A 25383-nucleotide genomic window follows, 5' to 3' on the forward strand; every position below is an offset into this window, starting at 1 on the left:
TGTTTCAGTGGTGTTCTGTGACTCACCTTGAAGGGAAAAGATATTGCCTTTGTGGTCAAACCCTGTTCCCCAACGGCATCTGCTGAAGAAAGTGAGTGGATACACTTGTCGATGGCCCCAGAGTACAAGCATAAAAAAAAGAATTGGCAGGAAAACTGAGAGTGCGCTATAGACATTGGAGATGCACCAGTTCTTGACACAAGAGAACAAGAATGAAAACAAAGAGTGGCAGGAGGGGATGAATCAAGTCCAGTGAAGCAGGCTTTGATCACAGCTGCAAAAATATGGAGCGCTTCACGGATTTGCGTGCAATGTTCTCTGGATGACGGCCAATCAGCAGCTCGGATTGTCGAGCCTTTGTCGAGCGTTTTCGGTTTTGGGCCAATCAGCAGCTCGGATTGTCGAGCGTTTGTCGAGCGTTTTCGGTTTTTAGCCAATCAGCAGCTCGTATTGTCGAGCGTTTGTCGAGCGTTTTGGGCCAATCAACGGTTAGTATACTCAAGCGTTTGTCGAGCGTTTTGGGCCAATCAGCGGTTAGTATAATCAAGCGTTTGTCATAGCAACCACCAAAGCAACTGACAACGAGTCAACGAGTGAGTCAGTGAGTAAAACAAAAATAAATAGAATATTACGAATGTACTGACATAACATTGTCTTCCCAGAGTACTTTTACAATGTACTGACATGGAATTTGTCGATGTATTATGCTGTCAATCGCTGGTTTTGATAACGTTATTTAAAGATACGTTAACGTACGTCAGGCGTCCGGTTAACACATTTAAACCATATTTACACTTTGAATTTCGACTCCAAACTGTAGTAACTACATCTACGTGGTCTAATGAAGATAACCAGGTAGTCTGATCAAAGATTAAATACATTTTGAGAGATCGCTAGCATGTAATGTAATGTAATGTAATCCATTGCATTGGAAATGAACGGGACAACATGTGACGATCTCTGAAAACAAAATTAAATGATGAAAAGACCATACAGTTAGTATCTTTAGACCCTTAAGATTATAATATCACCACGTGAAATCAAAATATAAAGTTTAAGTGTATTTTTTATGCATTAACAATATGCCTGTTTGTTTACCTGTCATTATTTACCTGTTGTGTCAAGTTATGTTCATTTTTTAACGTTAATATTTCAATAGTGAATGTGTAGTACTAGTATATCATTAATCTTATGTGTGATATTCCTGTTAATATGGCAATTAACATGTAGTTTAACCTGTAATGCTCCCTTAACGCTGTGCTATGTCATTGTAGAGATGGTTTTTGCAAAATTTAAATTGACGGCCTCGCAGCAGCTTGTCCTGCGGGCCTCTGATGAGGCGGCGGCCTTCATCGCCGCCAAGGGGCCACGCGGGACCGCCACTGCTGCGAGGGCCAAGAAGCCAGAGGAGGTGGAGAAGGAGGCCCAAGCCCACGTCGTCTCCAAGGGCGGTGACCCTGGTAACCCCATGCTGGTGCTGGGCTGCCACAGCATCCAGTTTGGCAAGTACCAGGGTCAAACTTTCCGTTGGCTCCTGGAGAACGACGTGGGCTACACCACGCAGTTGGTTGCCAGCCACCAGCGGGAGCGGGAGAAAAGTGCCTCCGACAGCCCCCTTATGGCCAACAAGGACGCACTCGCCCGGTACTCGTGCGCCCACCCTGCTTTTGCTGAGCAGCTGCGTTACCACCGGGTGCACGAGGAGGCCCGGGCTCGCGCCACTCAGCCCGGGTGTGAGGGCGAGGCGCTTGTTGGCTTTGGGGACTACAAGGAGGCCACCCTGAAGGACCTGTACGACTCCAAGGAGAAGCAGCACCAGAAGTAAGTCCTGTTGTGGTGAAGGGCAGTGAACTGTCGACAGGGTGCTGTGACTTGTTGATATGCGTGTTAATCTTTGATCATTGTCTTGCAGCTTTGTCAAGTGGCTACGGCGGAAGACACCGCAGCCTGGGACCTCGATGGACGCCGCCAGGAAGTACATCCTGGGCCGAGACAAGGAGCGGTCGGCAGAGGTGGCTGCTACCCCCCCACCTCCCACCAGCAGCAGCAGCAGCAGCAGCAGCAGCAGCAGCAGCACCCCCACCACCAGCAGTGGCCCCAGCAAGGCCGCTGCTTCCACCGCGCTGCCGCCGCGCAAGCCGATCGCTCCCATGTTCTCGGCCCTACTGGGAAGGCGTCCAATGGCCCCAGGTGAGCTGCAGGCCAAGGTCAGGAAGCTGATGACCACACCAGCACGGCCTGCAGTTCCAGGTAGATCTCTTTCTTTCTCTTTAACACAACAGTGGTTCAGTGTACAGGATTAACTAACCATTGCCCTCCCACCCCACAGCGGTGTCTACATCCGTCAGAGACCAGTGCCCCTCGGTTCCGCCACCGCCCCCCCCCACAGAGGTGACGGACGAGGATCTGGTCCAGATGGCCACTGACTTAGAAACGGGTAACTGGCACCACACTGGACACGTCACACTGTAACATTTGCCCTCAATATATATTCTTCTGGCGGTATTTTTGTATTAACTGTAATGGTTTCATTTACTGGTCTCTACAGCTGATGCTTGAAGACCAAAGGTAGGTTTGGCAGGTAATGTAGCCGTCTTTGTCGGTGGTAGATGTGTAGAACATAGTGGCAATGTAGATTTGCTTAACCACCTTCACATGTCTACTTCCCTTGGCCCTGCTGCATCTCTTGACATTCACCTTGTAGCACTAAACCATCTGCCCCATCACTGGCATGCTGTACGTCATCTAATTACTTGCATTCTGCACGTCATCTAATCACTGGCATGCTGCACGTCATTAACACTCAGACTCACTTAGTCTTGCCTGCCTGTGTGTTGCCCCATGACTATCATTGTGCTGATGCCATTTTGTTGTGTGTGAATGTGTCTGAAGCTCACGTACAGGTCCTTCAGACTCTCCCGCTGGTGGTGAGGCCTCCATGTCCACCTCCTCCGGCGTTGTCCTCCATCCCTCCCCCACCGCCACCACCTCGAGTTGCGGCTGCTCCACCTACGCTCGCGGTTCCGGCTCGGGCTCCGGCGTTGACCAGGGAGGAGCCCCGTCGCGTCTCCGTGGAGGAGACGCCATCTGGGGAGGCCACCCTGGCACCAGCGCCGGCGAAGAGGAAGAGGAAGGAGAGGAAAGTGGAGCAGCCCGCAACGCCCACTCCTGCTTCGGCTGAGGTACAAACACAAACACAGACACACACACACACACACACACACACCGTGCCCGTACTCATGGACGGCACAACTCAGTGAAGTTGACTGTCAAACTGCATGTAGCACCTCCTCTCAGCCTCCTTACAGTGTGTTTGTTTGTGTTGTTTTTTTCCCTCACAGTCCCGGTTGCCTGAGAGCTGGCGGACAGCTCTCACCGTGGAAGAGCAGGAGTGGATCGGCCGGGAGCTGTTCAAGACAGACAGCGAGGGGAGGACCAAACTCACCACAGACCTCAAGCTGTGGTGGGACCCCCCTCAGCCCCGGCCGAGTTACACTCAGCCACCCGCCTCACCAGCTGCCTTCTTCGCGTGTCGGCTGTTCCTCTGGACGCCCCTGCGTCTGTGGGGCGTCCGGCCGACATGCTGTAATAGGGCCCTCACCAAGTGTGGGCTCTACAGGACCATCCGGAGGGTCCTGGACATCGACGGCTGGTACTTGATGGCCACCGAGTACCTGGAGTGCCGTCGGTGTAAGAGGAAGGTAGCTGCCTGGTCGCAGGAGGTCGTGGGTCAGCTGGGAGAGGGGCATCGCGCCCTCTTCCCGGCAATCCTCACCTACAAGTAAGTAGCTGTCTGAACACTGTCACAGTATGTCTGTTTGTGGCGCCCTCTTCCCGGCAATCCTCACCTACAAGTAAGTAGCTGTCTGACCACTGTCACAGTGTGTCTGTGTGTTGCGCCCTCTTGCCGGCAATCCTCACCTACAAGTAAGTACCTGTCTGAACACTGTCACAGTGTGTCTGTGTGTGGCTCTTCTGTAACACATGATGTGCTCCTCTCTGTAGGCTCGCCTGCGACCGGCGGGTAATCATCCAGCTGCGTGAGCGTACTCGGGGGAACAGCGCCACGCAGCTGTACAAAAAACTCTGTGAGGCACACACAGAGGCCTGGATGCGGCGGTCCATACACTACCTCAGCGTCATGGAGCCCTTCACGTCGCGAGGTGTCGTGCGCATGTGCACCCCACCACCAAAACCGCCACCCGTGCCCCAGTACGCGTGGCTGTTAATGGTGTACTGCCACGACATCCTCTCCCGCCTGGAGGACGTGAAGGCCCGGGTCACCTCCGTCTTCGGAACGGTCTTGAAGATGGATTCGACCAAGAAGGTAAATGTGGTGCTATGTATGTATAAATATATATGTATATAAATGTGGTGCGGAGTATCACGCTCTGGCTATGTGCGTGCAGCCTTACTGAGATGCTTTATTCTTTCAAACAGGTGACCCGGAAGCTCGCCGGTGCTGCCGCCCAGACCGCAGCGTGGGCAACGAACGTCGGCAACGAGCACGGACAGGTGCTCATGTCCGTGCTCACGGACGCCGAGGGTGCCGGCCTGTTGTCCATGGCTGCGGGGTTAATGCGGCGGTATCGGGACGCTGGGGTGGAGCCGCCTCAGCTCCTCTACGTCGACCGGGACTGTTGTTCGTCCCACGGGGGATCCAAGACAGCTGACATGTTCGGGAAGTGGGACAAGCTGGTGGTCCGGCTGGACATCTGGCACCTGATGCGGCGGTTCGCGTCAGGTGCGTTGTGGCAAAAACAATAATTAAACAAACAGCATCACAGTAAGAGACATCATTGGGTCCATAACTTGATGTAACATGCATTTTTCCATAACAGGTGTCACCACCGAGAGCCACCAGCTGTATAAACCCTTCCTGCAGCAGCTGTCTTCGTGCATCTTCCTGTGGGACCCAGAGGACGCAGCCCGGTTGCTCAAGGCGAAGAAGAGGATGCTTGAGGCGCAGGGGATGACCTTCTCGTCCGACGCCGGAGTGTGGAGGCACGTCAGCCGCAAGAATATGGCTCTCCATTGCCGTCGCCGCACGCGTGGAGCGGCGGAGACGGAGCGGCTGATCGGTGACCTCCTGGAAACCTTCGGCGGTGCCAACGGACGAGACACCATGGGGATTTCCCTGCTGGACCAAGACCGCATCCAGAAGATCTGGACGGAGCAGCGGCGCCACCTCCATTGCATCCAGGACCCGCCGGGCGTGGAGCTGTACACTGAGACCGGCAGGGTGACCAAGGGGGGGATCAGCCTGCCGGTGTACCGTTGTGCACGAGGCTCCACGTCCCTGGAGTCGTTCCACCTGCATCTCAACCGCTTCATTCCAGGTATGTTTCACATGCTTCACTGTCATGTCAATCTTTCACTGTCATCGACTCGCTGTCATTCACATTGTGTGCACTGAATAAACTGCTAAACAGATCTGTGTTCCTCCTCAGGAGAAAGTGCCAATCCCTGGCACTTCCAGGCATTTCTCCTGGAGGGGTTGACGCGGTGGAACGCCGACAGGGCGGCGTCCGTGGCACAGGAGGGACGGCCGCTGCTCCGCTCCTACAATGGCCCCCTGCAGCACTCCCTTGACCAGCTCAGCCAAAGGGTGCTTGGCACGAGTGTGGTCAAGGATTACACCAAGCCCAGGGAGTACACGGGTAAGAACACTCAAGCCACCGCGCTTACACGTGTCCACACTGAATGATATTTGTACCAGACTGACTGATGCGATTTGTGTTGTTGTACTTCAGGGGAACTCATCGGCATCGAGTACCTGTACTCCCAGACGGGCAGAGTGCTGCAGGACGTCAGCTTGGACCCTGACATTCCGGACGCGGGGGGGGACGTTCCCCAACTCGTCGAGGATGACGAGCTCGCCGACGGCCCGCAGGAGGTGGAGGACCTCACCCTGCACGTGCCTGGCGAGTTCCCAGCTCCTCAGACGGACCCGCGGTCAGGGCGACCGGCTGACGCACCCGCGCCCGAGCCATCCAGTCCGACCGGTGCCCCCGAGCCCGCACCCCACTCCCCCGGCCGGTCCTCGCCAGAGCCTCAGCAGGCTGCTGGGGTAAGCACGCCACCTCTTTGTGGTCTGCGACTGCAGTGCATCTCGCATCACCAAAAACTGCGCTCGCTCTGTTCCATCCACCTGACTTATTGTTTTCCATCTCTTCTTGTGTGTCTGCAGGACTACAGAGGACCGGATGACCAGCCGGGGTACCTGGCCGTGGTCCAGTTGGCCACGGCCTTGGTGGGGTTGCGTCACGACCCGGCCTTGTCAGAGGGGAGGGTAGACGAGCTTATCAGGCTCTACGAGGCCCTGTCACCGTACGACAGGGCCCGAGTGGTTTACCCTCCCCGCTACAGGGACAGGCCAGCTCAGGGGCGCTTCATGGCAGCCAAGCCAAGCCGCACCAGTATACCTGGTGTGGAAAGCTTGAGACGGTAAGGCTACGCTTCCATCATACATTTCCCTGGTGTACAAACAAGCTGCTTTATGTAATGTTGCCCATTATCATGCTCATATCTGTCATTGTTTTTGTCCATTGTCCACAGCTGCCTGGTCGGAGAGACCTCTGGACCTGCCAGCAGTCCCAGCGCAAGCCGGCTGGTAGAGGCAGTATGCACCCAGCTCTGCCGCTTGATCCCCTCGGGCAGCCGTGCGCGCGGTGCCCGGAGGTCGCGGTGGGACAGCATACTGCTTCGGTACCAGCACATCCGGGACCTTGTGCTGGGCCACCAGAGGCTGATGGCTCGGGCGCCCATACAGCTCTTTGAGCTGAACGCCAGGACCCTCTCGCTGTGGTATGTTTGATGCTTTTGATGTTATGGTAATGACATGCTTGAATGGCATGCTCTCAAAATTGTACATGTAACTAAAACACTACGTTGAAATCCGTTTTCAGGTTCACCAGGATGCAGCGGGAGAAGGAGAGGACTGTGCTAGCTTCAGGCGTTGCAGCAGAGGGACGACCACCAGCGGCAGCGGCAGCGGGTTCGGCGCCGTGCCCAGCAACAGCGGTGGATCGTTCTCCGGCAGCAGCAACAGGCCAGGCGAGGACAGCAGCGCCAAGGGCGGCGGGACCTCTGGCAGCAGCACCGGCCGTGGCAGCACCGGTGCCTGTTCTGCCAGCGCCAGTGCGCCCACTGGCGCCTTTACCGCCTGCCCCCTCAGCTGTTGTCCTGGCCATACCACCGGCTGCTGCAGCTGCAACAGGACCTTTTCCGGCAACACAGCCTCTCTTTCTGGACCTCTCACTGCCCCAGCAGAGTGTGAGGGTGCTCCCCATCCCAACGCTCCCTCGGACAACGCCAGCCCCACACGTCCTCCCTCTGCCGCTGGCCGCCGCACATCACGCCGGCCCTCGGCTGCCTGCACCACCTCCTGCTCCTCCTCCTCAGCCTCGCTCTGCGTACAAAACTGAATGGCTGAGGAGGAAGAGGGCTGAGCAGAGGGCAGCGGCAGGAACAGTCGTCGCTGCCCGGGCCGGCGTGCCACAAGAACAAAAGTGCAGGAGATGCGGCCAGCCAAAGCGGAGGGAGACCGGACACACCCGCTACGGCAATGTACATTTTTGCTCTGCCGCCGCAGCGGGTAAGAGTGTGGAGGACTGGCTGAGGGAGATGAAGGACCAGGGTCGAGCCCCGGACTGATTTCGCATTCTCGCTGGGGCAGGTGTATATAGTTGTTTCAGTGTTTGTTTGTTTGTTTTTTAAAGACATTGACTTTACCCTCCACAAGGACCGGGACCTTGCCGCGGTGTGGAGGCTTCCTACAAACACCGGTCCACACCTGCCACAACTTTTCTACAGCAAAAAAAACATTGTGTATCCCATTCACACCTGTATAACATTGCCATGCCTTTGTACTATTCTGATTCTTTGCACTGACAAGTTATATAGGCCTATACTGTGTGTGTATGCTGCCTATCATATGGCTTAAGAAAAAGAAAAGAAAACATTGTCTGTCCCATTCACACCTGTATAACACATTCACACCTGTATAACACATTGTCATGCATTTGTGCTGTTCTGATTTTATGCGCTGACAAGTTATATAGGCATTTTGGACATGTGGGTATGGTCAATAATGTGGTCACTGTCTTTGGAGTTACGTCCAGTTGCCACTGGCTCTGTTGCCGCCGCGTTGGTACTTCACACTGTATGCTGCTGCATTATTTATCCATGCATGTCTGTAATGAGCCCTTATACTATGCGTCTGTCTGCTGTGATTGATGTGGTTTAAAATAAGAGGAATGAAGCCTTGTGCCACTGTTCTGCATCAATACCACTGTTCTGCATCTCGCCCCAGAACATTTATGCCATGTGTCTGCTCTGATGCTCTATTTTTTTTATTATTATGATCATCATCATCATCATCATCATCATCATCAAAATCATCATGTTTTATTGTATTGTAGTTTGAAATAAATAATCTATTTCACACTGTAGTCTACTGCTGCTGTGTTTGGTGTTTTCTGCATCTATACATCATCATCATCATCAACAACAACTACAACAACAACAATAATACACGGCATGTAACTTTTATTTATACATTGAAATAAAATTATTGACATAATATAAATGTAATATAATGTTTAACATAACAAATTTTTATATATATGCAGAAAAAGGTGAAACAATATAAATACAATATATCTATGCAGAAAAGGGTGAAACAATATAAAAAGTGGAAACAATATGAATACAGTATATTATTTAACATAAACAATATAAATACAATATAATGTTTAACACAACAGATTTTAATATCTATGCAGAAAAAGGTGAAACAAATAATGCACGGCATGTTACTTTTATGTATACACATGAAATAGGCATAATAAGAATATAATAGTGTGTAATATAATGTTTAATATTTGTGCTTCGGTCGGGATTCGATCCTACGCTTTGATGGTGTCTCGTTTGTACCGCGTTTGTGCGACTGGGCATGCGCGAAGGCACTAATGCGCATGCGCGAAAACAGAGAAGAACGATGGCGAAGCTTTGCGCAGGGGCCATGCTAATCTTCTCTGTATCGATCCAATTTTAGTATATGTGCTGCCTTAGCAAGCACAGGTTTGGTGCCCAGCTCAAGGCATATATGCACCTTGGGTTCCAGCGAGCTATCACCAAGGTGGTAGGGCCCAGCGAGTCATCTCGCCTCTGCATACCTTTGCTTGACACAATGATTGATGCAAAAGCTCAATGAGTTTAGGAATAGGACATCTTAGAGCTTTAGGGTTCACAAATGGCCAATTCCACCATGATGTATGAGAGCATCTACTGAAAGAATGGGGTGGGCAGACTTATGGATGGTACCAAAATACAAGCTCTGAATGGGCTGTGTCCTCCAGATTTTCGAGAAAAAATCGAGTTGGCAGAAAAACGGAAAGTGCTTAGCCGTTTGCGCCACCGTTGCATGCACTTCGATGTAACTGGACACGAACTGCAGCAGGAGGAATTAATCCTCTGGAGACTTTGAGGTAGAGGCCCTCTGACACAACGTCGGAAACAAAAACTTAAAGGACTTCACAGATTTTTTTATTTGATTTATTCTTTGATTTTTTCTCTAAATCGGTCTCCTTTCAGCATAGGCGCTGCCTTAACAAGCAAAAAGGCTCAGCTAATTTGAGGCATATGCACACCTGGGGGCCCAGCAAGTCCTCACCAAGGTGGTAGAGCCCAGCGAGCCATTTCACCACTTTAAAAAAAACTTGTTTATTAGTGTAGCCTGCCTTCCAGAGGATACATATTCACACACTTTGTAATTCATTCACTGGGCTATCATGCATTCAAACTAATCAAGAGTTGTAAACTTTGATGGGTTGCTGTTGTGTATTTTCATTTAGCTGTTCTCATGATTGCTGCATTTATAGACAACTGTGCCTAGGGTCTTGAAGTTCAATCACACCACATGTATGTTTTTCCACATTTACACGTATTCCTACTTGGCATATGTAACTCTTTAGGTATTTACAGCACCGCTGGTCACTGTATGATAAAAATGTGAAAACATCATAAGTAGAAGTTTATTTTAGCTCAAGTTTGCTCTGTGTGAATGTATTGTTCTGTTTCAGTGGTGTTCTGTGACTCACCTTGAAGGGAAAAGATATTGCCTTTGTGGTCAAACCCTGTTCCCCAACGGCATCTGCTGAAGAAAGTGAGTGGATACACTTGTCGATGGCCCCAGAGTACAAGCATAAAAAAAAGAATTGGCAGGAAAACTGAGAGTGCGCTATAGACATTGGAGATGCACCAGTTCTTGACACAAGAGAACAAGAATGAAAACAAAGAGTGGCAGGAGGGGATGAATCAAGTCCAGTGAAGCAGGCTTTGATCACAGCTGCAAAAATATGGAGCGCTTCACGGATTTGCGTGTCATCCTTGCGCTCTGTGCCCAGCAATGTTCTCTGGATGACGGCCAATCAGCAGCTCGGATTGTCGAGCCTTTGTCGAGCGTTTTCGGTTTTGGGCCAATCAGCAGCTCGGATTGTCGAGCGTTTGTCGAGCGTTTTCGGTTTTTAGCCAATCAGCAGCTCGTATTGTCGAGCGTTTGTCGAGCGTTTTGGGCCAATCAACGGTTAGTATACTCAAGCGTTTGTCGAGCGTTTTGGGCCAATCAGCGGTTAGTATAATCCAGCGTTTGTCATAGCAACCACCAAAGCAACTGACAACGAGTCAACGAGTGAGTCAGTGAGTAAAACAAAAATAAATAGAATATTACGAATGTACTGACATAACATTGTCTTCCCAGAGTACTTTTACAATGTACTGACATGGAATTTGTCGATGTATTATGCTGTCAATCGCTGGTTTTGATAACGTTATTTAAAGATACGTTAACGTACGTCAGGCGTCCGGTTAACACATTTAAACCATATTTACACTTTGAATTTCGACTCCAAACTGTAGTAACTACATCTACGTGGTCTAATGAAGATAACCAGGTAGTCTGATCAAAGATTAAATACATTTTGAGAGATCGCTAGCATGTAATGTAATGTAATGTAATCCATTGCATTGGAAATGAACGGGACAACATGTGACGATCTCTGAAAACAAAATTAAATGATGAAAAGACCATACAGTTAGTATCTTTAGACCCTTAAGATTATAATATCACCACGTGAAATCAAAATATAAAGTTTAAGTGTATTTTTTATGCATTAACAATATGCCTGTTTGTTTACCTGTCATTATTTACCTGTTGTGTCAAGTTATGTTCATTTTTTAACGTTAATATTTCAATAGTGAATGTGTAGTACTAGTATATCATTAATCTTATGTGTGATATTCCTGTTAATATGGCAATTAACATGTAGTTTAACCTGTAATGCTCCCTTAACGCTGTGCTATGTCATTGTAGAGATGGTTTTTGCAAAATTTAAATTGACGGCCTCGCAGCAGCTTGTCCTGCGGGCCTCTGATGAGGCGGCGGCCTTCATCGCCGCCAAGGGGCCACGCGGGACCGCCACTGCTGCGAGGGCCAAGAAGCCAGAGGAGGTGGAGAAGGAGGCCCAAGCCCACGTCGTCTCCAAGGGCGGTGACCCTGGTAACCCCATGCTGGTGCTGGGCTGCCACAGCATCCAGTTTGGCAAGTACCAGGGTCAAACTTTCCGTTGGCTCCTGGAGAACGACGTGGGCTACACCACGCAGTTGGTTGCCAGCCACCAGCGGGAGCGGGAGAAAAGTGCCTCCGACAGCCCCCTTATGGCCAACAAGGACGCACTCGCCCGGTACTCGTGCGCCCACCCTGCTTTTGCTGAGCAGCTGCGTTACCACCGGGTGCACGAGGAGGCCCGGGCTCGCGCCACTCAGCCCGGGTGTGAGGGCGAGGCGCTTGTTGGCTTTGGGGACTACAAGGAGGCCACCCTGAAGGACCTGTACGACTCCAAGGAGAAGCAGCACCAGAAGTAAGTCCTGTTGTGGTGAAGGGCAGTGAACTGTCGACAGGGTGCTGTGACTTGTTGATATGCGTGTTAATCTTTGATCATTGTCTTGCAGCTTTGTCAAGTGGCTACGGCGGAAGACACCGCAGCCTGGGACCTCGATGGACGCCGCCAGGAAGTACATCCTGGGCCGAGACAAGGAGCGGTCGGCAGAGGTGGCTGCTACCCCCCCACCTCCCACCAGCAGCAGCAGCAGCAGCAGCAGCAGCAGCAGCAGCACCCCCACCACCAGCAGTGGCCCCAGCAAGGCCGCTGCTTCCACCGCGCTGCCGCCGCGCAAGCCGATCGCTCCCATGTTCTCGGCCCTACTGGGAAGGCGTCCAATGGCCCCAGGTGAGCTGCAGGCCAAGGTCAGGAAGCTGATGACCACACCAGCACGGCCTGCAGTTCCAGGTAGATCTCTTTCTTTCTCTTTAACACAACAGTGGTTCAGTGTACAGGATTAACTAACCATTGCCCTCCCACCCCACAGCGGTGTCTACATCCGTCAGAGACCAGTGCCCCTCGGTTCCGCCACCGCCCCCCCCCACAGAGGTGACGGACGAGGATCTGGTCCAGATGGCCACTGACTTAGAAACGGGTAACTGGCACCACACTGGACACGTCACACTGTAACATTTGCCCTCAATATATATTCTTCTGGCGGTATTTTTGTATTAACTGTAATGGTTTCATTTACTGGTCTCTACAGCTGATGCTTGAAGACCAAAGGTAGGTTTGGCAGGTAATGTAGCCGTCTTTGTCGGTGGTAGATGTGTAGAACGTAGTGGCAATGTAGATTTGCTTAACCACCTTCACATGTCTACTTCCCTTGGCCCTGCTGCATCTCTTGACATTCACCTTGTAGCACTAAACCATCTGCCCCATCACTGGCATGCTGTACGTCATCTAATTACTTGCATTCTGCACGTCATCTAATCACTGGCATGCTGCACGTCATTAACACTCAGACTCACTTAGTCTTGCCTGCCTGTGTGTTGCCCCATGACTATCATTGTGCTGATGCCATTTTGTTGTGTGTGAATGTGTCTGAAGCTCACGTACAGGTCCTTCAGACTCTCCCGCTGGTGGTGAGGCCTCCATGTCCACCTCCTCCGGCGTTGTCCTCCATCCCTCCCCCACCGCCACCACCTCGAGTTGCGGCTGCTCCACCTACGCTCGCGGTTCCGGCTCGGGCTCCGGCGTTGACCAGGGAGGAGCCCCGTCGCGTCTCCGTGGAGGAGACGCCATCTGGGGAGGCCACCCTGGCACCAGCGCCGGCGAAGAGGAAGAGGAAGGAGAGGAAAGTGGAGCAGCCCGCAACGCCCACTCCTGCTTCGGCTGAGGTACAAACACAAACACAGACACACACACACACACACACACACACCGTGCCCGTACTCATGGACGGCACAACTCAGTGAAGTTGACTGTCAAACTGCATGTAGCACCTCCTCTCAGCCTCCTTACAGTGTGTTTGTTTGTGTTGTTTTTTTCCCTCACAGTCCCGGTTGCCTGAGAGCTGGCGGACAGCTCTCACCGTGGAAGAGCAGGAGTGGATCGGCCGGGAGCTGTTCAAGACAGACAGCGAGGGGAGGACCAAACTCACCACAGACCTCAAGCTGTGGTGGGACCCCCCTCAGCCCCGGCCGAGTTACACTCAGCCACCCGCCTCACCAGCTGCCTTCTTCGCGTGTCGGCTGTTCCTCTGGACGCCCCTGCGTCTGTGGGGCGTCCGGCCGACATGCTGTAATAGGGCCCTCACCAAGTGTGGGCTCTACAGGACCATCCGGAGGGTCCTGGACATCGACGGCTGGTACTTGATGGCCACCGAGTACCTGGAGTGCCGTCGGTGTAAGAGGAAGGTAGCTGCCTGGTCGCAGGAGGTCGTGGGTCAGCTGGGAGAGGGGCATCGCGCCCTCTTCCCGGCAATCCTCACCTACAAGTAAGTAGCTGTCTGAACACTGTCACAGTATGTCTGTTTGTGGCGCCCTCTTCCCGGCAATCCTCACCTACAAGTAAGTAGCTGTCTGACCACTGTCACAGTGTGTCTGTGTGTTGCGCCCTCTTGCCGGCAATCCTCACCTACAAGTAAGTACCTGTCTGAACACTGTCACAGTGTGTCTGTGTGTGGCTCTTCTGTAACACATGATGTGCTCCTCTCTGTAGGCTCGCCTGCGACCGGCGGGTAATCATCCAGCTGCGTGAGCGTACTCGGGGGAACAGCGCCACGCAGCTGTACAAAAAACTCTGTGAGGCACACACAGAGGCCTGGATGCGGCGGTCCATACACTACCTCAGCGTCATGGAGCCCTTCACGTCGCGAGGTGTCGTGCGCATGTGCACCCCACCACCAAAACCGCCACCCGTGCCCCAGTACGCGTGGCTGTTAATGGTGTACTGCCACGACATCCTCTCCCGCCTGGAGGACGTGAAGGCCCGGGTCACCTCCGTCTTCGGAACGGTCTTGAAGATGGATTCGACCAAGAAGGTAAATGTGGTGCTATGTATGTATAAATATATATGTATATAAATGTGGTGCGGAGTATCACGCTCTGGCTATGTGCGTGCAGCCTTACTGAGATGCTTTATTCTTTCAAACAGGTGACCCGGAAGCTCGCCGGTGCTGCCGCCCAGACCGCAGCGTGGGCAACGAACGTCGGCAACGAGCACGGACAGGTGCTCATGTCCGTGCTCACGGACGCCGAGGGTGCCGGCCTGTTGTCCATGGCTGCGGGGTTAATGCGGCGGTATCGGGACGCTGGGGTGGAGCCGCCTCAGCTCCTCTACGTCGACCGGGACTGTTGTTCGTCCCACGGGGGATCCAAGACAGCTGACATGTTCGGGAAGTGGGACAAGCTGGTGGTCCGGCTGGACATCTGGCACCTGATGCGGCGGTTCGCGTCAGGTGCGTTGTGGCAAAAACAATAATTAAACAAACAGCATCACAGTAAGAGACATCATTGGGTCCATAACTTGATGTAACATGCATTTTTCCATAACAGGTGTCACCACCGAGAGCCACCAGCTGTATAAACCCTTCCTGCAGCAGCTGTCTTCGTGCATCTTCCTGTGGGACCCAGAGGACGCAGCCCGGTTGCTCAAGGCGAAGAAGAGGATGCTTGAGGCGCAGGGGATGACCTTCTCGTCCGACGCCGGAGTGTGGAGGCACGTCAGCCGCAAGAATATGGCTCTCCATTGCCGTCGCCGCACGCGTGGAGCGGCGGAGACGGAGCGGCTGATCGGTGACCTCCTGGAAACCTTCGGCGGTGCCAACGGACGAGACACCATGGGGATTTCCCTGCTGGACCAAGACCGCATCCAGAAGATCTGGACGGAGCAGCGGCGCCACCTCCATTGCATCCAGGACCCGCCGGGCGTGGAGCTGTACACTGAGACCGGCAGGGTGACCAAGGGGGGGATCAGCCTGCCGGTGTACCGTTGTGCACGAGGCTCCACGTCCCTGGAGTCGTTCCACCTGCATCTCAACCGCTTCATTCCAGGTATGTTTCACATGCTTCACTGTCATGTCAATCTTTCACTGTCATCGACTCGCTGTCATTCACATTGTGTGCACTGAATAAACTGCTAAACAGATCTGTGTTCCTCCTCAGGAGAAAGTGCCAATCCCTGGCACTTCCAGGCATTTCTCCTGGAGGGGTTGACGCGGTGGAACGCCGACAGGGCGGCGTCCGTGGCACAGGAGGGACGGCCGCTGCTCCGCTCCTACAATGGCCCCCTGCAGCACTCCCTTGACCAGCTCAGCCAAAGGGTGCTTGGCACGAGTGTGGTCAAGGATTACACCAAGCCCAGGGAGTACACGGGTAAGAACACTCAAGCCACCGCGCTTACACGTGTCCACACTGAATGATATTTGTACCAGACTGACTGATGCGATTTGTGTTGTTGTACTTCAGGGGAACTCATCGGCATCGAGTACCTGTACTCCCAGACGGGCAGAGTGCTGCAGGACGTCAGCTTGGACCCTGACATTCCGGACGCGGGGGGGGACGTTCCCCAACTCGTCGAGGATGACGAGCTCGCCGACGGCCCGCAGGAGGTGGAGGACCTCACCCTGCACGTGCCTGGCGAGTTCCCAGCTCCTCAGACGGACCCGCGGTCAGGGCGACCGGCTGACGCACCCGCGCCCGAGCCATCCAGTCCGACCGGTGCCCCCGAGCCCGCACCCCACTCCCCCGGCCGGTCCTCGCCAGAGCCTCAGCAGGCTGCTGAGGTAAGCACGCCACCTCTTTGTGGTCTGCGACTGCAGTGCATCTCGCATCACCAAAAACTGCGCTCGCTCTGTTCCATCCACCTGACTTATTGTTTTCCATCTCTTCTTGTGTGTCTGCAGGACTACAGAGGACCGGATGACCAGCCGGGGTACCTGGCCGTGGTCCAGTTGGCCACGGCCTTGGTGGGGTTGCGTCACGACCCGGCCTTGTCAGAGGGGAGGGTAGACGAGCTTATCAGGCTCTACGAGGCCCTGTCACCGTACGACAGGGCCCGAGTGGTTTACCCTCCCCGCTACAGGGACAGGCCAGCTCAGGGGCGCTTCATGGCAGCCAAGCCAAGCCGCCCCAGTATACCTGGTGTGGAAAGCTTGAGACGGTAAGGCTACGCTTCCATCATACATTTCCCTGGTGTACAAACAAGCTGCTTTATGTAATGTTGCCCATTATCATGCTCATATCTGTCATTGTTTTTGTCCATTGTCCACAGCTGCCTGGTCGGAGAGACCTCTGGACCTGCCAGCAGTCCCAGCGCAAGCCGGCTGGTAGAGGCAGTATGCACCCAGCTCTGCCGCTTGATCCCCTCGGGCAGCCGTGCGCGCGGTGCCCGGAGGTCGCGGTGGGACAGCATACTGCTTCGGTACCAGCACATCCGGGACCTTGTGCTGGGCCACCAGAGGCTGATGGCTCGGGCGCCCATACAGCTCTTTGAGCTGAACGCCAGGACCCTCTCGCTGTGGTATGTTTGATGCTTTTGATGTTATGGTAATGACATGCTTGAATGGCATGCTCTCAAAATTGTACATGTAACTAAAACACTACGTTGAAATCCGTTTTCAGGTTCACCAGGATGCAGCGGGAGAAGGAGAGGACTGTGCTAGCTTCAGGCGTTGCAGCAGAGGGACGACCACCAGCGGCAGCGGCAGCGGGTTCGGCGCCGTGCCCAGCAACAGCGGTGGATCGTTCTCCGGCAGCAGCAACAGGCCAGGCGAGGACAGCAGCGCCAAGGGCGGCGGGACCTCTGGCAGCAGCACCGGCCGTGGCAGCACCGGTGCCTGTTCTGCCAGCGCCAGTGCGCCCACTGGCGCCTTTACCGCCTGCCCCCTCAGCTGTTGTCCTGGCCATACCACCGGCTGCTGCAGCTGCAACAGGACCTTTTCCGGCAACACAGCCTCTCTTTCTGGACCTCTCACTGCCCCAGCAGAGTGTGAGGGTGCTCCCCATCCCAACGCTCCCTCGGACAACGCCAGCCCCACACGTCCTCCCTCTGCCGCTGGCCGCCGCACATCACGCCGGCCCTCGGCTGCCTGCACCACCTCCTGCTCCTCCTCCTCAGCCTCGCTCTGCGTACAAAACTGAATGGCTGAGGAGGAAGAGGGCTGAGCAGAGGGCAGCGGCAGGAACAGTCGTCGCTGCCCGGGCCGGCGTGCCACAAGAACAAAAGTGCAGGAGATGCGGCCAGCCAAAGCGGAGGGAGACCGGACACACCCGCTACGGCAATGTACATTTTTGCTCTGCCGCCGCAGCGGGTAAGAGTGTGGAGGACTGGCTGAGGGAGATGAAGGACCAGGGTCGAGCCCCGGACTGATTTCGCATTCTCGCTGGGGCAGGTGTATATAGTTGTTTCAGTGTTTGTTTGTTTGTTTTTTAAAGACATTGACTTTACCCTCCACAAGGACCGGGACCTTGCCGCGGTGTGGAGGCTTCCTACAAACACCGGTCCACACCTGCCACAACTTTTCTACAGCAAAAAAAACATTGTGTATCCCATTCACACCTGTATAACATTGCCATGCCTTTGTACTATTCTGATTCTTTGCACTGACAAGTTATATAGGCCTATACTGTGTGTGTATGCTGCCTATCATATGGCTTAAGAAAAAGAAAAGAAAACATTGTCTGTCCCATTCACACCTGTATAACACATTCACACCTGTATAACACATTGTCATGCATTTGTGCTGTTCTGATTTTATGCGCTGACAAGTTATATAGGCATTTTGGACATGTGGGTATGGTCAATAATGTGGTCACTGTCTTTGGAGTTACGTCCAGTTGCCACTGGCTCTGTTGCCGCCGCGTTGGTACTTCACACTGTATGCTGCTGCATTATTTATCCATGCATGTCTGTAATGAGCCCTTATACTATGCGTCTGTCTGCTGTGATTGATGTGGTTTAAAATAAGAGGAATGAAGCCTTGTGCCACTGTTCTGCATCAATACCACTGTTCTGCATCTCGCCCCAGAACATTTATGCCATGTGTCTGCTCTGATGCTCTATTTTTTTTATTATTATGATCATCATCATCATCATCATCATCATCATCATCAAAATCATCATGTTTTATTGTATTGTAGTTTGAAATAAATAATCTATTTCACACTGTAGTCTACTGCTGCTGTGTTTGGTGTTTTCTGCATCTATACATCATCATCATCATCAACAACAACTACAACAACAACAATAATACACGGCATGTAACTTTTATTTATACATTGAAATAAAATTATTGACATAATATAAATGTAATATAATGTTTAACATAACAAATTTTTATATATATGCAGAAAAAGGTGAAACAATATAAATACAATATATCTATGCAGAAAAGGGTGAAACAATATAAAAAGTGGAAACAATATGAATACAGTATATTATTTAACATAAACAATATAAATACAATATAATGTTTAACACAACAGATTTTAATATCTATGCAGAAAAAGGTGAAACAAATAATGCACGGCATGTTACTTTTATGTATACACATGAAATAGGCATAATAAGAATATAATAGTGTGTAATATAATGTTTAATATTTGTGCTTCGGTCGGGATTCGATCCTACGCTTTGATGGTGTCTCGTTTGTACCGCGTTTGTGCGACTGGGCATGCGCGAAGGCACTAATGCGCATGCGCGAAAACAGAGAAGAACGATGGCGAAGCTTTGCGCAGGGGCCATGCTAATCTTCTCTGTATCGATCCAATTTTAGTATATGTGCTGCCTTAGCAAGCACAGGTTTGGTGCCCAGCTCAAGGCATATATGGACCTTGGGTTCCAGCGAGCTATCACCAAGGTGGTAGGGCCCAGCGAGTCATCTCGCCTCTGCATACCTTTGCTTGACACAATGATTGATGCAAAAGCTCAATGAGTTTAGGAATAGGACATCTTAGAGCTTTAGGGTTCACAAATGGCCAATTCCACCATGATGTATGAGAGCATCTACTGAAAGAATGGGGTGGGCAGACTTATGGATGGTACCAAAATACAAGCTCTGAATGGGCTGTGTCCTCCAGATTTTCGAGAAAAAATCGAGTTGGCAGAAAAACGGAAAGTGCTTAGCCGTTTGCGCCACCGTTGCATGCACTCGATGTAACTGGACACGAACTGCAGCAGGAGGAATTAATCCTCTGGAGACTTTGAGGTAGAGGCCCTCTGACACACGTCGGAAACAAAAACTTAAAGGACTTCACAGATTTTTTTTATTTGATTTATTCTTTGATTTTTTCTCTAAATCGGTCTCCTTTCAGCATAGGCGCTGCCTTAACAAGCAAAAAGGCTCAGCTAATTTGAGGCATATGCACAACTGGGGGCTCAGCAAGTCCTCACCAAGGTGGTAGAGCCCAGCGAGCCATTTCACCACTTTAAAAAAACCTTGTTTATTAGTGTAGCCTGCCTTCCAGAGGATACATATTCACACACTTTGTAATTCATTCACTGGGCTATCATGCATTCAAACTAATCAAGAGTTGTAAACTTTGATGGGTTGCTGTTGTGTATTTTCATTTAGCTGTTCTCATGATTGCTGCATTTATAGACAACTGTGCCTAGGGTCTTGAAGTTCAATCACACCACATGTATGTTTTTCCACATTTTTTTCCACTTGGCATATGTAACTCTTTAGGTATTTACAGCACCGCTGGTCACTGTATGATAAAAATGTGAAAACATCATAAGTAGAAGTTTATTTTAGCTCAAGTTTGCTCTGTGTGAATGTATTGTTCTGTTTCAGTGGTGTTCTGTGACTCAACCTTGAAGGGAAAAGATATTGCCTTTGTGGTCAAACCCTGTTCCCCAACGGCATCTGCTGAAGAAAGGGAGTGGACACACTTGTCGATGGCCCCAGAGTACAGGCATAAAAAAAAGAGTTGGCAGGAAAACTTAGAGTGCGCTATAGACATTGGAGATATTGCCTTTGTGGTCAAACCCTGTTCCTCAACGGCATCTGCTGAAGAAAGGGAGTGGACACACTCGTCGATGGCCCCAGAGTACAAGCATAAAAAAAAGAGTTGGCAGGAAAACTGAGAGTGCGCAATCAGTTTAGGAATAGGACATCTTAGAGCTTTAGGGTTCATAAATGGCCAATTCCACCATGATGTATGAGAGCATCTACTGAAAGAATGGGGTGGGCAGACTTATGGATGGTACCAAAATACAAGCTCTGAATGGGCTGTGTCCTCCAGGTTTTCGAGAAAAAATCGAGTTGGCACGAAAACGGAAAGTGCTTAGCCGTTTGCGCCACCGTTGCATGCACTCGATGTAACTGGACACGAACTGCAGCAGGAGGAATTAATCCTCTGGAGACTTTGAGGTAGAGGCCCTCTGACACACGTCGGAAACAAAACCTTAAAGGACTTCACAGATTTTTTTATTTGATTTATTCTTTGATTTTTTCTCTAAATCGGTCTCCTTTCAGCATAGGCGCTGCCTTAACAAGCAAAAAGGCTCAGCTAATTTGAGGCATATGCACACCTGGGGGCCCAGCAAGTCCTCACCAAGGTGGTAGAGCCCAGCGAGCCATTTCACCACTTTAAAAAAAACCTTGTTTATTAGTGTAGCCTGCCTTCCAGAGGATACATATTCACACACTTTGTAATTCATTCACTGGGCTATCATGCATTCAAACTAATCAAGAGTTGTAAACTTTGATGGGTTGCTGTTGTGTATTTTCATTTAGCTGTTCTCATGATTGCTGCATTTATAGACAACTGTGCCTAGGGTCTTGAAGTTCAATCACACCACATGTATGTTTTTCCACATTTTTTTCCACTTGGCATATGTAACTCTTTAGGTATTTACAGCACCGCTGGTCACTGTATGATAAAAATGTGAAAACATCATAAGTAGAAGTTTATTTTAGCTCAAGTTTGCTCTGTGTGAATGTATTGTTCTGTTTCAGTGGTGTTCTGTGACTCAACCTTGAAGGGAAAAGATATTGCCTTTGTGGTCAAACCCTGTTCCCCAACGGCATCTGCTGAAGAAAGGGAGTGGACACACTTGTCGATGGCCCCAGAGTACAGGCATAAAAAAAAGAGTTGGCAGGAAAACTTAGAGTGCGCTATAGACATTGGAGATATTGCCTTTGTGGTCAAACCCTGTTCCTCAACGGCATCTGCTGAAGAAAGGGAGTGGACACACTCGTCGATGGCCCCAGAGTACAAGCATAAAAAAAAGAGTTGGCAGGAAAACTGAGAGTGCGCAATCAGTTTAGGAATAGGACATCTTAGAGCTTTAGGGTTCATAAATGGCCAATTCCACCATGATGTATGAGAGCATCTACTGAAAGAATGGGGTGGGCAGACTTATGGATGGTACCAAAATACAAGCTCTGAATGGGCTGTGTCCTCCAGGTTTTCGAGAAAAAATCGAGTTGGCACGAAAACGGAAAGTGCTTAGCCGTTTGCGCCACCGTTGCATGCACTCGATGTAACTGGACACGAACTGCAGCAGGAGGAATTAATCCTCTGGAGACTTTGAGGTAGAGGCCCTCTGACACACGTCGGAAACAAAACCTTAAAGGACTTCACAGATTTTTTTATTTGATTTATTCTTTGATTTTTTCTCTAAATCGGTCTCCTTTCAGCATAGGCGCTGCCTTAACAAGCAAAAAGGCTCCGTTAATTTGAGGCATATGCATACCTGGGGGCCCAGCAAGTCCTCACCAAGGTGGTAGAGCCCAGCGAGCCATTTCACCACTTTAAAAAAAACTTGTTTATTAGTGTAGCCTGCCTTCCAGAGGATACATATTCACACACTTTGTAATTCATTCACTGGGCTATCATGCATTCAAACTAATCAAGAGTTGTAAACTTTGATGGGTTGCTGTTGTGTATTTTCATTTAGCTGTTCTCATGATTGCTGCATTTATAGACAACTGTGCCTAGGGTCTTGAAGTTCAATCACACCACATGTATGTTTTTCCACATTTACACGTATTCCTACTTGGCATATGCAACTCTTTAGGTATTTACAGCACCGCTGGTCACTGTATGATAAAAATGTGAAAACATCATAACTAGAAGTTTATTTTAGCTCAAGTTTGCTCTGTGTGAATGTATTGTTCTGTTTCAGTGGTGTTCTGTGACTCACCTTGAAGGGAAAAGATATTGCCTTTGTGGTCAAACCCTGTTCCCCAACGGCATCTGCTGAAGAAAGTGAGTGGATACACTTGTCGATGGCCCCAGAGTACAAGCATAAAAAAAAGAATTGGCAGGAAAACTGAGAGTGCGCTATAGACATTGGAGATGCACCAGTTCTTGACACAAGAGAACAAGAATGAAAACAAAGAGTGGCAGGAGGGGATGAATCAAGTCCAGTGAAGCAGGCTTTGATCACAGCTGCAAAAATATGGAGCGCTTCACGGATTTGCGTGTCATCCTTTCGCAGGGGCCATGCTAATCTTCTCTGTATCGATCCAATTTTAGTATATGTGCTGCCTTAGCAAGCACAGGTTTGGTGCCCAGCTCAAGGCATATATACACCTTGGGTTCCAGCGAGCTATCACCAAGGTGGTAGGGCCCAGTGAGTCATCTCGCCTCTGCATACCTTTGCTTGACACAATGATTGATGCAAAAGCTCAATGAGTTTAGGAATAGGACATCTTAGAGCTTTAGGGTTCACAAATGGCCAATTCCACCATGATGTATGAGAGCATCTACTGAAAGAATGGGGTGAGCAGACTTATGGATAGTTCCAAAATACAAGCTCTGAATGGGCTGTGTCCTCCAGATTTTCGAGAAAAAATCGAGTTGGCAGAAAAACGGAAAGTGCTTAGCCGTTTGCGCCACCGTTGCATGCACTCGATGTAACTGGACACGAACTGCAGCAGGAGGAATTAATCCTCTGGAGACTTTGAGGTAGAGGCCCTCTGAGACACGTCGGAAACAAAAACTTAAAGGACTTCACAGATTTTTTTATTTGATTTATTCTTTGATTTTTTCTCTAAATCGGTCTCCTTTCAGCATAGGCGCTGCCTTAACAAGCAAAAAGGCTCAGCTAATTTGAGGCATATGCACACCTGGGGGCCCAGCAAGTCCTCACCAAGGTGGTAGAGCCCAGCGAGCCATTTCACCACTTTAAAAAAAACTTGTTTATTAGTGTAGCCTGCCTTCCAGAGGATACATATTCACACACTTTGTAATTCATTCACTGGGCTATCATGCATTCAAACTAATCAAGAGTTGTAAACTTTGATGGGTTGCTGTTGTGTATTTTCATTTAGCTGTTCTCATGATTGCTGCATTTATAGACAACTGTGCCTAGGGTCTTGAAGTTCAATCACACCACATGTATGTTTTTCCACATTTACACGTATTCCTACTTGGCATATGCAACTCTTTAGGTATTTACAGCACCGCTGGTCACTGTATGATAAAAATGTGAAAACATCATAACTAGAAGTTTATTTTAGGTCAAGTTTGCTCTGTGTGAATGTATTGTTCTGTTTCAGTGGTGTTCTGTGACTCACCTTGAAGGGAAAAGATATTGCCTTTGTGGTCAAACCCTGTTCCCCAACGGCATCTGCTGAAGAAAGTGAGTGGATACACTTGTCGATGGCCCCAGAGTACAAGCATAAAAAAAAGAATTGGCAGGAAAACTGAGAGTGCGCTATAGACATTGGAGATGCACCAGTTCTTGACACAAGAGAACAAGAATGAAAACAAAGAGTGGCAGGAGGGGATGAATCAAGTCCAGTGAAGCAGGCTTTGATCACAGCTGCAAAAATATGGAGCGCTTCACGGATTTGCGTGTCATCCTTTCGCAGGGGCCATGCTAATCTTCTCTGTATCGATCCAATTTTAGTATATGTGCTGCCTTAGCAAGCACAGGTTTGGTGCCCAGCTCAAGGCATATATGGACCTTGGGTTCCAGCGAGCTATCACCAAGGTGGTAGGGCCCAGCGAGTCATCTCGCCTCTGCATACCTTTGCTTGACACAATGATTGATGCAAAAGCTCAATGAGTTTAGGAATAGGACATCTTAGAGCTTTAGGGTTCACAAATGGCCAATTCCACCATGATGTATGAGAGCATCTACTGAAAGAATGGGGTGGGCAGACTTATGGATGGTACCAAAATACAAGCTCTGAATGGGCTGTGTCCTCCAGATTTTCGAGAAAAAATCGAGTTGGCAGAAAAACGGAAAGTGCTTAGCCGTTTGCGCCACCGTTGCATGCACTCGATGTAACTGGACACGAACTGCAGCAGGAGGAATTAATCCTCTGGAGACTTTGAGGTAGAGGCCCTCTGACACACGTCGGAAACAAAAACTTAAAGGACTTCACAGATTTTTTTATTTGATTTATTCTTTGATTTTTTCTCTAAATCGGTCTCCTTTCAGCATAGGCGCTGCCTTAACAAGCAAAAAGGCTCAGCTAATTTGAGGCATATGCACAACTGGGGGCTCAGCAAGTCCTCACCAAGGTGGTAGAGCCCAGCGAGCCATTTCACCACTTTAAAAAAACCTTGTTTATTAGTGTAGCCTGCCTTCCAGAGGATACATATTCACACACTTTGTAATTCATTCACTGGGCTATCATGCATTCAAACTAATCAAGAGTTGTAAACTTTGATGGGTTGCTGTTGTGTATTTTCATTTAGCTGTTCTCATGATTGCTGCATTTATAGACAACTGTGCCTAGGGTCTTGAAGTTCAATCACACCACATGTATGTTTTTCCACATTTTTTTCCACTTGGCATATGTAACTCTTTAGGTATTTACAGCACCGCTGGTCACTGTATGATAAAAATGTGAAAACATCATAAGTAGAAGTTTATTTTAGCTCAAGTTTGCTCTGTGTGAATGTATTGTTCTGTTTCAGTGGTGTTCTGTGACTCAACCTTGAAGGGAAAAGATATTGCCTTTGTGGTCAAACCCTGTTCCCCAACGGCATCTGCTGAAGAAAGGGAGTGGACACACTTGTCGATGGCCCCA

At 50.2% G+C, this 25383-nt stretch overlaps 2 non-coding genes and 2 pseudogenes across 2 annotated transcripts; all 4 read right to left on the minus strand.

Moving 5' to 3' along the window:
• Window positions 1-8984: 8984 nt before the first annotated feature.
• Window positions 8985-9082, minus strand: LOC143719462 (U6 spliceosomal RNA; annotated as a pseudogene).
• A 10005-nt stretch (window positions 9083-19087) lies between these two features.
• On the minus strand, window positions 19088-19185 carry LOC143719463 (U6 spliceosomal RNA; annotated as a pseudogene).
• A 3605-nt stretch (window positions 19186-22790) lies between these two features.
• On the minus strand, window positions 22791-22897 carry LOC143719445 (U6 spliceosomal RNA). Its single transcript, XR_013196522.1, has one exon. It is a non-coding gene; the product is annotated as a U6 spliceosomal RNA (small nuclear RNA).
• Window positions 22898-24168: 1271 nt separating this feature from the next.
• On the minus strand, window positions 24169-24275 carry LOC143719446 (U6 spliceosomal RNA). Its single transcript, XR_013196523.1, has one exon. It is a non-coding gene; the product is annotated as a U6 spliceosomal RNA (small nuclear RNA).
• Between the last annotated feature and the right edge of the window lie 1108 nt (window positions 24276-25383).

The sequence above is a fragment of the Siphateles boraxobius genome, unplaced genomic scaffold (assembly GCF_051911475.1).
Source record: "Siphateles boraxobius isolate OS27281-9 unplaced genomic scaffold, OSU_SipBor_1 63, whole genome shotgun sequence".
In the NCBI taxonomy this organism is placed as follows: domain Eukaryota; kingdom Metazoa; phylum Chordata; class Actinopteri; order Cypriniformes; family Leuciscidae; genus Siphateles; species Siphateles boraxobius.